Source organism: Leptonychotes weddellii, chromosome 13 (genome assembly GCF_054177405.1).
Source record: "Leptonychotes weddellii isolate Sample4059 chromosome 13, ASM5417740v2, whole genome shotgun sequence".
In the NCBI taxonomy this organism is placed as follows: Eukaryota; Metazoa; Chordata; class Mammalia; order Carnivora; family Phocidae; genus Leptonychotes; species Leptonychotes weddellii.
In genome coordinates, this window is record NC_138381.1 from 29,180,803 (window position 1) to 29,198,621 (window position 17,819).

Below are 17,819 nucleotides of genomic sequence, written 5' to 3' on the forward strand. Positions count from 1 at the left end.
TACAGACTTTAGTTTAAAATCTAATTTGTTTGATACAAGAATTGCTACCCCAGCTTTCTTTTGAGGTCTGGTGGCATGGAAGATGGATCTCCATCCCTTCACTTTCAGTCTGGTTGTATCTTTAGGTTCAAAATGAGTCTCTTGTAAACAGCATATGGTCTTTTTATCCAATCTGTGACCCTGTGCCATTTTATGGGAGCGTTTAGGCCATTCACGTTGAGAGTGATTATTGAAAGATATGAATTAATTGTCATCATGTTGCCTGTGAAGACGTTATTTTTATAGATTGTCCCTGTAAATTTCTGTTGTTTATCACTCTTGGGGTCTTTCTCCTTTTATAGAACCCCCCTTAATATTTCTTGCAGGGCCGGCTTAGTGGTCACATATTCTTTCAGTTTCTGCCGGTCGTGGAAGCTCTGCATCTCTCCATTCCTTCTAAATGAAAGCCTTGCCGGATAAAGTATTCTTGGCTGCATGTTCTTCTCATTTAGTACCCTGAATATGTCTTGCCAGGCCTTTCTGGCTTGCCAGGTCTTTGTGGACAGGTCTGACGTTATTCTGATGTTCCCAGAGTGAGTTGTTTTAATTTAAAACTGTTATTTTTGAATTGTCTGATTCCACTTTCAATTCTACAAAATTTTGCTTCATGTATTTTGGGGTACTATGGTTAAGTGTATAAATATTTAGAACTGTTATATCTTACTGATGGATGAATTAACACTTTTTATTATTATGAAATAAATATTTTCTTCTCTAGTAATATTTCTTGTATTAAAGTCCATTTGTATAGTATTAATATGGCTACAGCTGTCATAGTTACTGATTTCATGTTTTACCTTTTTTATATCTTTTTACTTTTTATTTATTTGTGTTTTTGAATGTAAGATGTGTCTCATAGACAGCATATGGTTAGGTCTTGTTTTTGTTCAATCTGACAATCTCTGCCTTTTGTTTGTTGTATTTAGTCCATTTACATTTCATATAACTATTGCTGTGGTTGGCTTTATGACTAGCAGTCTTGCTTTTCACTTTTCATTTTTCTTTTCTTTTTCTAATGTTCCACTATTTTTCTTTTACCACTATCTTTTGTGTTAAATAAATATTTTTTATACTTTACCATTTTACTTTCTTTTTTGATTGCATTATTATTTCAAGTAATTTTCCTAGTGGTTGCTTTAAGGATTACAATCTACTTTAGAATACTACAAATGTGATCTCAGTAAAATAAAGTATCTTTGCTTCACTATAGATCCTTGTCTCTCCCTCTTTGTGTTATTATTGTCATATATTGCATCTGTATGTTATAATTCCAACAATATGATGTTATGTTTTTGTACAAACATATTTTTTAAAAAATGAAATAATTTTATTTTGATATATTTTTGATTAAAATATATTTGTATAGATTTTTGTATTTACACATCTATTTATTCTTTCTGGCTCTCTGCACTTCTTCTGCAGATAAGAGATACTGTCTAGTGTTACTTTCTTTCAGCCTGAAAGGTTTCCTTTAGTATTTCTTACAAGCAGACCTGTTAGCGATGAATTCTCTGAGTCTTCATTTATCTGAGAATGTCCTTATTTCATCTTATTTTTGAATAGTTTTGCTGAATATAGAATCTTGGTTGACATTTTATTCAAACACTTCTGTCATTGCACTTCCTCCTAACCTCCATTATTTCTCGTGTGAATTCAGCCATTAATTGTATTCTTGTATTACTGTATATGATGTTTTGTTTTGTTTTTTCCCTCTGGTGCTTTCAAAATTTTCTCATTGTCTTTGACTCTCAGCAGTTTAACTGTAATGTGTCTGATTCTCTTTGATTTATCTTACTCGGGGTTCACTGAGTTTTTTGGATGTGTAGAAACCTCCTCCGTAAGTGATAGCAAAGCTTGTTTTCTCAGCCAGTCCCTCTCTGGTTGAACTGCCATTCATTCTAGTTGAATTGAGAGAACTGAGGGATTGGGGAGTTTTATAAGCATCCCTTATAAAAAATGTCACAAACTTGCACTGTTTTTGCATCATAGCCTGGAGACTCTATGCAGGCAATAAGTTGGGAAAAGCATTTGGCACATCTTGTTTGTTTTCATTCACTCAGGGGTCTATGTCCTTCAATGCCTGATGTTCAGTATCTTCAAAATCATTGATTCCTATATTATATGCAGTTTTTAGTTGTTTTGGGTAGGATAAATCTGGTGTGTGTTACTCAATCCTGGCTGGAGCAGTTTTTCTGTTTTCTGTTTCTATTTGTGTTTTTAATTTAATAATTATTATTTTATAGAGCAGCTTTAGGTTCATGTCAAAATTTAGTGGAAAATACAGAGAATTCCCATATATCTGTAGTTCCCACCTATTTACAACCTCTCTGACTATCAGCATCCTGTACCACAGCAGTGCATTTGTGACACTGATGATGAATCTACATTGGCATACCCCAGAGTCTACAGTTTACATCAGGGCTCACTTCTGGTGTACTTTCCATGGGTTTTGCTAAATGTATGATAACACGTATCTGCCATTATAGTAGTGAGTTACAAATATAAGCTACATGTATAATTTTAAATTTTCTAGTAGCCACATTAAGAAACAGATTAAAAAACAAACCTGTAAAATTAATTTTAATGTATATTTTGTTTAACCCAGTATGTCCAAAATGTCATTTCTACATGTAGTCAGTATGTAATTATTAATGAGATACTTTATTTTCTTCATACTAAGTCTTTGAAATATGGCAAGTATGTTATACCTACAGCATATCTCAGTTTTCACTAGTCACATTTTTTTTTCCTTCCAGACCAAGGCACTATTTTATTTCCAATATTATTACTTATTATGATTTAGATCTTATAAGCATAAAGTGGGATGAAATATTACAATAACCAAAGCAAAAAGTATATCTCAAAATTATGACTATTAATGAATAACATATTCCTTCTGAGAGCTAGCAAACTGAAGTATGAAACAGTCATATATGTATACATATATTTATATGTATTAATTTTTTTAGTATGTTTGACACACAATGTTACATTATTTTCAGGTGTACAACATAGTGATTCAGCATCTGTATACATTACTACAAGTGCCATCTGTCACTATACAACACTATTACAATATCATCGACTGTATTCCCTATGCTGTACTTTTTATTCCCATGACTTTTTCATTCCATAACTGTGAGCTTGTATCTCCCACTTCCCTTCACCCATTTTGCTCACTTCCCTACCCTCTGGCAACCATCAGTTTGTTCTCTGTATTTATAGGTTTGGTTCTGCTTCTTGTTTGATTATTTATTTGTTGGGTTTTTTAGATTCCACATGCATGTGAGTGAAATCATATGGTATTATTTTTTCTCAGTCTGACCTAGTTCACTTAGCATAATGCCTATTAGATCCATCCATGTTGTCATAAATGGCAAGATCTCATTCTTTTTTGTGGCTGCATAATATTCCATCACTCACACACACACACACACACACACACACACACACACACACACCCCACATCTTCTTTATCTATTCATCTATCAAGGGATATTTAGGTTGCTTCCATATCTTATCTATTATAAATAAGGCTGCAATAAACATAGGGGTACATATATCTTTTCAAACCAATGTTTTTGTTTTCTTAGGGTAAATGCCCCAATAGTGAAATTATTGGATAATACGGTATTTCTATTTTTAATTTTTTTTTTTTAAGATTTTATTTATTTGACAGAGAGAGACACAGCAAGAGAGGGAACACAAGCAGGGGGAGTGGGAGAGGGAGAAGCAGGCTTCCCGCTGAGCAGGGAGCCTGATGTGGGGCTCGATCCCAGCATCCTGGGATCATGACCTGAGCCGAAGGCAGATGCTTAATGACTGAGCCACCCAGGCACCCCTCTATTTTTAATTTTTTGGAGGAAACTCCATACTGTTTTCTACAGTGGCTGTACTGATTTACATTCCCACCAACAGTGCATGAGGGTTTTTTTTTTTTTTTCCACATCCTCATTCAACAGTTGTTATTTCTTGTCTTTTTAATACTCTTCACTTTGACAGGTGTAAGGTGATATCTCGTTGTGGTTTTGATTTGCATTTCCCTGATCATGAGTGATGCTGAGCATCTTTTCATGTGTCTGTTGGCCATTTGTATGTCTTCTTTAGAAAAATGTCTATTCAGGTCCTCTGCCCATTTTTTAATCAGATTCTTTTGATGATGTTATATGAGTTTGTTATATATTTTGGATATTAACCCCTTGTCAGAGATATCATTTGCAAATATCTCCTCCCACTCAGTAGGTTGCCTTTTTATTTTGTTGATGGTTTCCTTTGCTGTGCAAAAACTTTTTATTTTGTTATAGCCCCAATAGTTGTGGATTTGTTGTTGTTGTTTGCTTTTGTTTCCTTGCCTTAGGAGACATAACTAGAAAAATGTTGCTATGGCCAATGTCAGAGAAATTACTACTTATGTCTACTAGTCACATTTCAAGCCACATCTGACTAGTGGCTACCATATAGAATAGGTGCATTCCTGAGAGAGTCACACCATCCTGAAATGTAGTAGTCTAAGAGATGGGGTTTTTGAGAGCAGGGTCTGGAAACTGAACATCAGAAAATGTAAAGATAATGTGTCATTCTGGAGTTATAGTTAGATTCAGTGCCAGAGGAGGTAGAATCAGCCAATGTCCATGGAAGAGCAGGTAAGAACTGAAAGAGTTATCAAACCAAAGTGTAAAATCTACATTTCTTTCCTTTAGAGACATCTCCCTATTCTTTCAGAATATTACATCATGCTTCTCATTCTGGACTCTGGAATCTTTGACTATATATCTTTGCCTGTATATATGTGTGTGAGAGAGAAAGAGACAGAGAGAGAGAGAGAGCAAGTGAGTGAGAGCAGGAGAGTGAGCATGTGTATAGGCAAATGTATGTCGGTATTTTAAAAAATATATGAACATAGATTACCTAAGTTCTCTAATTTGCTTTTGTCACTTGGCCATACATTTTGGACATCTTTTTGTACTACTACATGGAAATCTACCATAATATTTTTAATGGGAACATCAAATATCTTTTCTGCCATTTACTTGACCAATATCCTGTCAGTAGGTATTAAATATTTTGATGTTTCCACAACTAAATGAATTGTGGCTATGTACATTCTTGTGTACATTGTGAATACTTTATGCAGAATAGATCCTTAGAATGTAAGCTGCTGAATCAAAGACTCTGGGCACTTAAGTTTTTTTACACCCTGACAAATTGCCTTCCAAAATAGTTAAACAAGTTTATGCCCCAACCATATGGCAGAATTTGTCCTTCCCTACACTCTACTTGTTCCATAGGTTCTCAGCCTCCAAATTGTTTTGCCAATAGTGGGCAAATGGTGTTATGTTATGATTTCATTTTAAAGATTTTTTTTTTTTTAAGATTTTATTTATTTATTTGACAGAGACAGAGACAGCGAGAGCAGGAACACAAGCAGGGGGAGTGGGAGAGGGAGAAGCAGGCTTCCCGCTGAGCAGGGAGCCTGATGTGGGACTCGATCCCAGGACTCTGGGATCATGACCTGAGCCGAAGGCAGCCGCTTAACGACTGAGCCACCCAGGCGCCCATGATTTCATTTTAATTTTAAAATTTTTTTGTGTTTTTCCTAGAATGAACAAGTCATTTTATATTTTATTGGAAATTAATACTCTTACAAAAATATTGCAGTTTTATATTCGATTGCTTTTTAGTTTACTTCAAAAGTATTTCATGGATATTAATACTTTATGTGTCATAAATGTTACAAACATTTTATCCTAGATTGTCATTTCCTTTGTTTTTTTGCTTCTGGTATATTTTACAGTGAGATGTTTAAAATTTCATGCATTCAATTACATCAATCTTTTTTTTTTTCATGGCTTCAGGATTTTGAAACTTAATTGGGAAAGTCCTTCCCATCCTGAAATTCTCTAATATTTAAAAGATTTCCATATTTTGATCTTTATTCTATTGCCGATTTGTTTTTAAATATGGTATAGGAACCTAACTTTATTTTTTCTAATATATATCCAATTTTCTGACACTATTTAAGTTTCTTGGTGTTGTTCTTTTAAGGATATATGACATAATCTTAGACATGCAATATTTTGATTCCTCTGTATTATGTATTTCCTAGATGCTACTTTTTTCCATGATCTCCACGGCTCACATTTAAATTGTCCTTTGCTTATCGAAAATAATATTTTCTCGCTGACAGAATAACTGGGTTGATTAAATTCTGAATATTAATAATAATAATGCCTCACATTTACATAGCCCTTTGTCATACACAAAGCATTTACACATATATATTTAATTCTCATAACACCCTGTGAGTTAAATGGGGCAGGTATTCTCCACTTTACAAATGAGGAAACCAAGGCTTAGGAAATGAAGTGATTTGTTCAAGGTCACATTGCCACTGTGGGATAAGTAATGATCCAGAAACAATTCCTATCCAGTGCTTTCATTCCCTTTCCCAGTCAAACCTGCTCAGAGATCATTCACATTTAGTCATTTGTTTTTTTCAATTATCATTAATTGAGGACTAGAGCAGAGACTCTTAGTTGCCTATCCAGCATCCATCTTTCCCCTCATTTCTAAAAGAATGTTCATTATGTTCAGGTATCTCCTTTTTTCAGGATATAGCTCAGAGGAAGAGTGGATCCTGATAGGATTATCCATCATGATAATCCCATTCCTCTTTCAGGTAACTGGTTTGGAACCGGCGTATAATTATTTTTGGTCAATGAGTTGTATGGAGAAGTGTGCTTGGGTGAAGGGGTTGCTGAGTCCTTTTCTTTACTCCTAAGAAAGAGACACAGATATGACAATTCTTTGTCTCTCCCCAGTACAAACCACTACTGGATGTAACACCTGGAGCTTCTGGGGCCACCCTGCTGCTGGGCTAGAGCGGAGGGCACCGTGGAATAGAGCAGAGCAAGAGAACAGTAAGAGAGCTGCTGGATCCTTCTCCACCTCCGAACTTCTTGTGATGCCAAATAAATGTCCTAATAGTCCTGTCAGTCTGGACTAAGGCTTTCTGTGAATTGCAGGTGAAAGCATCCTAACCAATACAAAGGCTCAATGAGCATGCAGAAGAGAGAGACTAGTGATACAGAGATCTCCAATACAGTATGTTTCAAAGAGGCTACTTTTCATACTGAGCTGCTGAACATCCTATTTACAATTTCTAGTGCTACCACCCAAACTGAGGCCTCTGGAATATGAGGATAAGCCAGGCTTTTTGTATCTTTAATGAGAGTCTGTACATGATTCAAATCTGAGAAACACTATTTTGTAATATGTATTTTCTTGAAGAAATGTATATTTAACAAAAATCAAAGCCTTTTTCTTTAAGGATGAAGACACACCATCTGCTAGTAGTCAAAAGAGAGCTTTCCATCCTTGAGACCCGCTGTGTTATAAAAGATGGAAGAGTTGGAGTTTCAGGGAGGTTCAAGTGGAAATCACAGCTCCCACTTACAACCTCTGTGATCCCGGGCCAGCTCCACATTGTCTCTTAACCTCGATTTTCTTGACTTAAAAACAAGCACAGTACCAGCAACATGAAAGAGTGGCCGTGGGATTGGATAAGATATATATGAGGTGTTTGACAGAGCCTGACCCCTGGAGAACACCTAGAAAATGGAATTTCTCTTTATTTCCCCCTTTTCTTAAAATTTTACCTGATAGGCTAGTGGTCTGCTCTGCAGTTGGCCTCGGCTTTCTCTGTTATTGTCAACAGACAGCGCTTTTTTGAGGTCCCTCAGAGACTGGATCAATGCATACAGTTGCAATATTTCCTGGAGCAGGAACTTGAAACAGACCCCCAGACCTTGGAGGCCACTTATTTTTGGAGTATACCACTTGGTTGCCTGTTGCCCCACTAATTGTTTGGTCCTCCTCCAAGGATAGGAAGGTTCTTTCAATGCTCTCTCCCAGCTAAGGCATGCCTGGTGTTCTCACTGCTGTTGCATGTCACCTGCCTAATGTCCTCTTGCCCCTCAGAACTGCCTCCTATTATTACCCTCCTGCTACCCTTTCCCCTGGTAATTGTCGGCAGATGCCCTCCATCTGCCCTCTCCCCCTGGCTAATTGCCTTCTGTTTTTCCCTCCCCACTGGTCACATGCCTGGTCTGCCCTCCTGTCACCCTTCTTACCTGCTAACCTCTGCTTGATTTGCTGCCCTTCAGACTGCCTGCTGCCTGCTCATTTCCTGTGCCGCTCACCCCACCTGCTGCGCGCCTGGGGTCACCTTCCTGCTGCCTGCTCCACCTGTCCCAGGGCTGTTGGATTTCGCCCCCTGAAAAGCACAGATGGGATCTCTCCAGCTTCCCTGTGATTGTCTAATGGGGAAGTGGGAAGCAATGACTGTGTGGAATAAATGGAGTGAAAGAAAAAAACAAAACAAAACTAAAAACCACAAACACCCAGATAGTTATTAAAAATCCAGAGTAATTTAGCTAAATAAAGTTATGTCTCTCTCAGAATCCAGGACATACATACAAGATGGAAAGAAGGGGATCATCCTTGTGAACTGGTTAAGATAGACTCTCCACCGCTTGGGAAGCAGCCATATGTTGCAGGTAAGTGCCCCGAGGGTAAAGGTTCCTCTTCCACGTCTAACACTGAAAGTGAGGATCCAGCTTTGGTGCTACACAGGTCTGTGCATGGAAAGTGATTGCATTTCACTGCATGGCATAATTTAAATGAACACCAGGGGCCCTTAAAGCTGCTGCTGAATGTTTGCAACCTGTATCTGGCATTTAGCCTTCCATATCTATTTGAGATGCTCTATTGGCGCTGTTAGCAGGAATCTCTTTTTGGGTGGCATTTCCCTTTGATTTTCTCTAATTGTTTGTTTAAACTGGCACAAAACACTCACAAATTGGGCACAATTGCAAATTAATAGAATCTTTTATTGAGAACTTTACTCCCAAAGACAGCGTTCCATTTAGAGCAGGGAAGTTGCTCTTAAGCCAAAAATTAATTGTGTCATCCAGGATACAGAGATCTTTTATATTTGAGTGGGAAGGTGCCACAGCGATCAGATGTCAGGCCCCCACACTTGGCTAAGAACACAAGGAACCTGTGAGAAGGAGTAGGCATGAACACTGGTTTTGGACATGGTATCTAAGATTTGTTTTTACTCTTCCTCTCCAAGCCTAATAGCTAGTCCTTTCATTATACCCTTCTCAAGCAGGAGATGTTGATGATGCATATATGAACATCCCTAGGGGTTACACTATCATTTACCCTGGTTGTCCAAAAACCTCTACTCCAAAATAAAATGTCTTCATTTCCTTTAACTGAAAATCTTGTTACTTTTCTCCTCAAACTGACAGCCAGACCAACGAGATGATGATCACATTATTTAGTTGTTAAAGCGTTTTTTGTTTTCTAAAACCCAGTTATTTCTTTGGTAGTAATGTTAACAATGTGACTGACCTCAGGCTGCCTTCTCTTGGCCTCAGTTAACTCATTTGTTAATTGCAACCAAGGATGGAGGAAACCAGACATTCTGTTGAGATTCTACTGAGCTTGAAGATACTGGAATATTTTTGTATCCTGAAACTCAGGAGACTTAAAACTTCTAGCTATTTCTGAAACATGCCCATGGCCCCCATTGATAATGAGTAGTTATCAACACCTGCATATGACAGATTTTCTAGTTTTCATAGTCCTAGACCATGAGAAAACAAGGCTATAGCAGACGTGGCCATTTTCTCTGGAAGGTGGCTATGTATAAAAAGCAATCTCCAAGGATACAAGGAGAGTCGTATAATCTGTCAATGAGTCATAGAAAGTCTGAGGTGAGGGAAATCTCAGTGATATCTAATTGTATTTCTTTATGGTGTGGACATAGTAACCAGGGTCTCAAGAATGCAAGTGACATGCCTGGTGTTAGTGCTAGAATAGGACTAGAGCCTTTGCTCTCTGTTTTTGGTCCATATTCTTAGTATAGTTTTTATATAGGGTTCTGAGATCACCCCACCTTTTACTCAACCCTTGGAATTTGGGCTGGTAATAGTAATAATTATCTCAATAAATCAAAAAGTCTTGCTGATTTGGCAGATATGAAAAGAAAAAAAAAAAACATTTTGGAGTTTTACTCCTTGGCTTAATTGAATAAATTTGAGATCAGGTCACAGTCCATATCATGTGAGAAATATGAGTGCTGATGTCTTCAAATTGACACAAGAATCATTTACCATCTATCTCCCATCTCACAGTAATTAAGCACATTGCCTCCATTGCTCAGCACTATTTTAATTTTCCACCACAGGTATTTTTAATTGTCTTCATCCTTAAACCAAGAGAGAAAGAATAAGGGAGTTAGTAGCTTGATCCAGTGAATGACTGTTCACTGAGAGAGGTGTGTGTCTAGGGGGGAGTGGGGAGGGTAGTTACTGAAATGTCATAGTTTTCAATTCAATTTAGATTTAAATAATTTTAAAGATGCTGTTGGAGGTTCCTCATCCCACAGGAAAATTTGCTATGACTGCGTATTCCTGGAACACTATTGTGAAGAAAATGGTGCTGGCTACAGGCTTATCAAAAGATCATCACAAAGAAATAAATAGTTTATCAAGTAAAACTAATTAGACTTACTGCATTAAGGAAAAACACCCACTTTATAGAGTCTCAAAACAAACAAACAAAAAAAAATAGAAGAAATTAGAGGGCCTTGACTAGGTGATTCTGAAGGTGATCTTGCAAGGTGAACTGGCTAGGATTAGGCAGAGATTATGACATATTAGTTTTGGATTAGTGAGCCCAGTGAGGTGAGGGTCTTCAAGGGAGCCTAGATGGGAAACTCTTTTAGTCTCATTTGACATTTTATTTATTTATTTATTTATTTATTTATTTATTTATTTATTTATTTAAGTAGGCTCCACGTCCAGCGTGGAGCCCAATGTGGAACTTGGAAGTTGTGACCCTGAGATCGAGACCTGCGCTGAGATCAAGAGCTGGACACTTAACCGACTGAGCCACCTGGGCGGCACCCCTGACATTTTATTTTTGAGGAGTAAGTACATGGCTTCTCATTATTCACAGTTACAGTATTTGCACGTTTGCTTACCAGCTACAATTTATCTGTAAGCCCCCAATCAGTACTTCTTGTGCTGTCGTGGTCTTTTGTGGCTATGTGCGGAGTGACAACAGCCGGTGAGGTTGAATAAGGCAAAATTCTGTCTTCTTGTTTCTGCTCTCATATTATAAACAAATGCCATTTTTGTGCCTTATTTGGTGCCACGTTTTTCATATTTTTGTGCTTTTTGTTGGTGATTTTGCTCTTTAAAATGGCCCCCAAGCATGATGCTAAATTGTTGCCTAGTGTTCCCAAGTGTGACAAGGCTGTGATGGGCCTAACAGAGAAAATGCATGTGTTAGAAAAACTTTGTTCAGACATGAGGTACAGTGCTGTTGGCTGTGAGTTCAGTGTTAATGAATCAACTATATATATATAATGGTGTGTGTGTGTATGTGTGTGTGTGTGTGTGTATATACACCATTGAATATAGTCTTCAAACAGAAATATACATAAAATAAGGTTATATATTGATCAATCTATAAAAATGTAGTGACTAGAGGCTTGCAGAAACCTAACTCTGTATTTCCCCTTGGAACAATTCAGTATTCACTAATTCAGTGTTTTTAGGCATTTTAGAACACAACTGCTGTAAATAATGAGAATCGACTTAATTTTTGCCTTTTTTTATTGATGTCTTGTCCCATCTTGTTTAATACAGGGACAGTAAATGATGTTTTCTGTCCTCAGTGACTTTTTAACCACGCCACGAGTTGGGAATTCCTTTAGTCCTCTAGTGCGTGTTCAGGGCAAGGGGTAGCCTGGACTGTTTGTTCATTTCCTGTGGTGAGCAGATATTTAGGGCCTCTGGGAAGATGATTTCAATGGAATGGGGCTCAGAATGTATGTCCCACTATCCCTCCGATGTGGGGCTTTGTGATTAACAGTACCTTGAGCACAACCAAGGATGTGCTCTACCACATGGGCACCTGCTTCAACAGCAGTTGAAGGGTGCACCACTGCCTTTTCCGAGACAACCAAACCAGCTGCCAGGAGACTACTAACAACAGGTGCACTTTGTGCAAATTAAATTTCTTCACCATTCTTTTGAAATTCTTTTCATGGCAAAAGTTCAATTGTATTTGAAATCCATTCACATTTTCATGAAAAAATTCAACACTACACTTGTTGATGGAAAAAATAATTATTTTACAATATATAAATAAAATCTAAACGCTTGAAAATTTTTCTGTAGTTGTAAAGAATACGATTTAACATTTTAATCACTAACTGTATAGTTTCTCATCAGGGGTGACTGTGAATAATTCGAAGAGATCATTATTAAAAAGCAATTACATGTAACAATTACAAGTATATAACCTAATATAAAAAGTTACATCCACAGAAGCATACTTAAGCTTCTCATTAAAAGTGTGAAAACATTTTATATGAAAGTTTTGTACAAATTCCCCATTAATATCTTCCTGATACTTTGTATTTAATGCTTTTATTTTAGCGGGTGTGTTATTTCTCCACTGAGAACCTCCCTGCCCCCACGCAGACTGTGCTCCTGTCAGGTGTCTTGCCTGCTGGTGACTCTTAGCTGAGGCCCTCCTTAAAAACTATCCTTCTCCAAAGGGAGCTCCTTTGGCCAAGGTTATTTCCTCTTCCCGGAGAGAATTTGCATCCAATGACTAGTTAATGTGGGGATACAAAGGCTTCACCCTCTTGCCACCATTTGGGAAAACCCTGAGAAGCACCTCCAGCTCCAGAGCTCTCTATAGGTGGGATCCGCTGAGGCTTCTGCTGGACCACATCACAGTTTAACACATCACAGTTAGCCTTCTGCCCAGTTCTGTTTTCCTAACTCCCTTACAGGGATTGATCCCCAAAACATGCCCCAATAAACCTCCTGCATGCAAATCTCCACCTCAAAGTTTGTTTCCCAATGACACCAACCTATGACTCTTACCATAATTACATACTGCAAAAGTAAATTAGGAGACATATTTTTACCAAACTCCGTGTAGCCCGAATTTACTTAAGCTTAGCACAATGTGCTTTTCAGATTTTATCATTTTCTATAGGTGCTATTTCATACAAAAATGAAGGAAGCACAGCTCTTAGGAAAAGTAAACCAAAGACATATTATCTGTTCTTATAACATTTAATACTATCCCTATGCTGATGACTTCTGAATGTATATGAATGTATATCCAGCCCAATTTTCTTCTACGATATCTATCCTAGCTTTGCATATAGAATTTCCTTTTTGACATCTCCCTGTGTATTTCTCATATGATTCCTGAGTTTAACATGTTTAACTGGAACTCTTAATTTTTTCTCAGGACTTGACACCCCACCAGCCACCCAGCCCATCAGTCTTTTTCAAGAGTGTAAGGCACCCCTACCAGTCAGTTGCCATAGCTAGAAACCTAGACTCACCCTCTAATTCCAACCTTTCTGTTATGTTCTCCCTCATTAAACCATCAGCAAGCCCTGTCCGTAGAAAAATAAAAACTTTCTATTTTTTTTTCACTAGGTCACATAGCTCTAGCTATAGGACTATGATCGCAGCTTCCTCTGTGGTCTTCATTTTTCTACTCATAACTTTCTAACTTTCCTCCGTATGGCAAAGATAGTGATTTTTAAATGTTAATTAAGTCAGGCAGATCTTATGCTTAATATCTCAAGATGACTTTGCTTTGCTTCAGGTCAAACCCTTCACAATGACCTATAAGGCCCTGCATATCCAGTGCCTGCCCCCTCTCCCACTCAGCTCCTAATACTCTAATGCCTCTCTTCCTCTGTTCCACTGTTCTTTTCCTGGTCCCATGAACAAGTCAAGCACCTTTCCTGCTCCTGAAGCCTTTCACATGTTTTTCTTCCTGTTTGATGAGCTTTAACCTAATGCCTAGCACATTCACATTTAGTACATGATTCATGTTTTATATCCTTGAGGCTTCATTCAGCATATTGGTCTTTATGTGGTCTTTCTCAATCATCATCTCTGGAAGTATTGCGTATTATTTTTTTCTCTATTTCAGTGCATTTTATTGTTTTCTTCATACACTTCATCACAATTTGAAATGATCTATTTTGTTCTTTTTTTTTTTAATTGTCCCTCTGCTCTATTACAATGTTAGCTCCATGAGGAAGGAGTTCTTATCCACTTACTGCCATATCCCTTCGGCTTAGCACAAGCCTTGGCCCAGAGTTAGCATCCAGTAAAGATACTTGGGGTTAATAAATGATTAGTGAAGAATGCAACTCATGCCTATATGTGATACTCTCTAGACACTGACTTTTTAACTTATAAACTAATCAGGGTAAGACATTTCAAGGCTTGAAAATGATATTTTTCATACAAAGTCACACTAATTTGATACATTCTTTCAGCAAGAGGCACAGAACCTTTAGAGAAAAATATGTTTTGAAATATATAATTTAATGGCACTTTTGAGGAATCAACTGAGCATGATGTTTTCTCATCATTTAAACCTTGGCTGGGATTTGAATTTTAGAGAAGAAATCCACTAAATAGCAGACATCAACCAAGCAAGAAAAATATAACAGAATATTAAGTGAATGGACTGATGAAGTACAGCTATAATTTCAAGTCAACTGTGTCTTTTGACTATGATCAGCAAATCGGCTATTTATGATCATTAATTGGTCAACATTATGAATCACTACTACCTACAAGCCACTGAGTAAGTTACATTAAGTACAAAGGGCCCCACTTTGTGGGAACTCAAACCTAAGTAGGTGAGATGGTCATGCTTAGACCTTATCAAGGAAGTTTAGAAAATTCTGCATCTGATCCTCAAAATGGTGTTCAACCTGATATTAAGCCAGGATTAAATTTTACCACATGCCAGACACCATATTAAGAGGTCTCATCCTCACCTGGACCTGATTTAGATGTTGACATTCTGGACTATGCACAGATGCTGTAATGGTATGAGACTCTTAAAGACTTTGAGGGGAGTGTCAATGTATTTTGCATATGGTGGGGTATGGATCATTGGGGGTCAGTAGGGGTACAGTGGCAGACAGACTCTATGATGACCCCTCATGATTCCCATCTCCTAGTATTCAAGCCCTTGTGTAGTGATCCCTTCCTTTAGGGTGTTGCTAGGTTATATGGAAGGGTAAAAACTCACTGTCCGAAGAGAGAAGGAGAAAAAAAAGTAAACCAACATTTTCTAAACACCAAGTGAGAACTTAAACAATTTATCTTCTAAAGATACTCTATTCAATATTCTACCCTTGTGCTATTTTAATATGGCCATTAAAAAGCTGTGACTTTTTTCTAACAAATAGAATGTGGTAAAAGAGATAGGAGTTCATGATTACATGTGTTTAATTACATGGTTATGTTTCATAAAATTATAGTGGCCATCTTGCTGTAGTCTGTCTTGCTGGCCCACATGGCAAGAAACTGAGGGTACTGTGTAGGGGGTTGAGGGTAGCCTCTGGTTGACAGCAAGAAACTGAAGCTCTCAGTGCTACAACAAGAAACTAAATTCATCCAACAATCATGTGAGTGGGGCAGCATATTCTTCCACATATGAGCCTCAGATGAAACCACAGAACTAGCTAATACCTGGATTACATCTTTGTGAGATTCTGAAACAAAGAAATCAAGTAAACTATGTCAAGACTCCCAAAATGATGAGATAATAAATGTGTGCTGTTTTAAGCCACTTAACTTATTGTTTGGAGCAATAGGCTAACACAGAATTGCTCTGCATTCTCCCTTGATCTTCCTTTATTTTCTTTGACTCCTTGGCCAACTATGTTTGTGTTTAGCACCATGAATAAGAGCCCTGACTTCTATAGGATACCCTCATCACCAAGGTCACAGTCTATAAGATAGACACAGGTTTCATTCCATCCTCATGAGTTCCAGCTAATCTTCATCAGATTCTAGGCTGCTCATAATCTTCCATTATCAACTATCTGCCCTTTGGACTTTGGGCTTCAACATTAGATGTAAGGATAGCCTTGTGAAGACTATATAGCAATCCCCTATCCCATAAGGTGTAAGCTAATTTCCTGTAATAATCAATCAGTATCTACCTATCTGTCTGTCTGTCTATCCATCTATCCATCTGTCCATTCATCTGTCCTTCTGGTTCTGCTTCTCTGGTTAGACCCCAACTAATAGAATATATGCTAAGCACTCTGTTATGTGTTGGGGATCCAAAAACTGATGAAACATACTTTCTTGCCTTGGTAAATAGGTCAGTGGAAAAGAAAGGTATAAAAATAGAAAAAAATCTAACACAGTATGGTAAGCCAAAGTGAATTACATAGCTAAAATGGAGAAATAATCACAGTGCTTTGGAGACTCAGAGAATGATGCTTCTAATTCCTATTGAGAAATGGAAATATTGACAGAAGAAAAAACATTAGTGGGGACTTTCCAGGAGAAGAATGGAGAATAGTGTTCGGATGAGAGCAGTGGAGTAGAAAGGCAGTGTTAAGATACTGGTAAGAGCATAGAGACAGCATCAAAAAGGAAGTTTTGTGATTAATGATAATTTCTATGAAGTTCAGTCATGGGATGCTGGGGTTGTTAGGAAAGTCATTTAGTGATGGAATATATCCCGAAGTAGGATCTTTTATCCTATGGTGAGGAGTTGTGATATTTTCCTGTTGATAACAAGAAACTATTTTTTTAAAAGATTTTATTTATTTATTTGAGAGAGAGACAGAGTGAGCATGAGCAAGGGTGGGGGGGAGGGCAGAAAGAGAGGGAGAAACAGATTCCGCATTGAGCAGGGAGCCCAACTCAGGGCTCAATGCCACGACCCCGAGATCATGACCTGAGCTGAAGGCAGACGCTTAACTGACTGGCACCCAGGTACCCCAATAACAAGAAACTATTAAAAGTGCTTTAGAAGGTAACTCTAAAAGCAATATGGAAAAGCAATTGGAGACACTATAAGCCTGGTGGTAGAGAAACAACCCAGTATGTTATAGTAGTCCCCAGGAGAGAAAGATCACAGCTTCAACTAAGAAAGAAGCATTAGATAGATTTCTGAGGTAGACTCTTAGGATTTAATATCTAGAATAGGGGATCTGGGAAAGATGGAGAATTTTGATAGTTATTTATCAACATATACTATGAAATGCCATAGTTAATATTTAATTTATAAAACTAATAAGCACATCTTTAACCTTCAGGTCAGAGAGTTTGAGAGAGAGGTCAAGATGTTCTCTCTTTCTTTCTCTTCATACCACATTAGCATATTTGTAGGGTAAGAGGAAGGAAGGAGAAGTGTAGGAGAGCCTGACAATAAAACAAGGGTAGGCATGTTGGAATTATTAGAAAGCATGGTGATGAATGATGAAATTCCAGGTACAGATTGAGGAATATCTTTTCCTTTGACATGGAAGATTTGACAAATTTAGATGTAAAAAATGTGATATGTTGATGGGAAATAAAAGCATTCATATTAATTGGAATTTAAAGCAGTGCAGCCTCTTTGGAAAACTGTTTTGGCATTTCTTCAAAAAGTTAAATATAGTTTCTGTATGACCCAGGAATTCCACTTCTAAGTAATATTGCCAAGGGAATAAAAAGATATATCCACATAATACCTTTGCAAAATTTCTGTAGCAACATTTTTTATGGTAGCCAAGAAAGAAAAACAAGTATCCACCAACTGATGAAATGATAAAAAAAGATGTGGTGTGTAATTAACTATTCTTCAGCCATAAAAAGGAATGAAGATTCATGGGTACACAATATGGATGAACCTTG

At 37.5% G+C, this 17,819-nt stretch overlaps 1 long non-coding RNA gene across 1 annotated transcript in view; it reads left to right on the plus strand.

Moving 5' to 3' along the window:
• Window positions 1–6,865: 6,865 nt before the first annotated feature.
• Window positions 6,866–17,819, plus strand: part of LOC145716686 (uncharacterized) — a 186,481-nt gene continuing 175,527 nt past the window's right edge. Inside the window, exons 1-3 of the long non-coding RNA XR_014139483.1 lie at window positions 6,866–6,959; window positions 8,500–8,597; window positions 10,901–11,041. This is a non-coding gene — a long non-coding RNA (uncharacterized LOC145716686). The remainder of the gene's footprint in view (window positions 6,960–8,499; window positions 8,598–10,900; window positions 11,042–17,819) is intronic.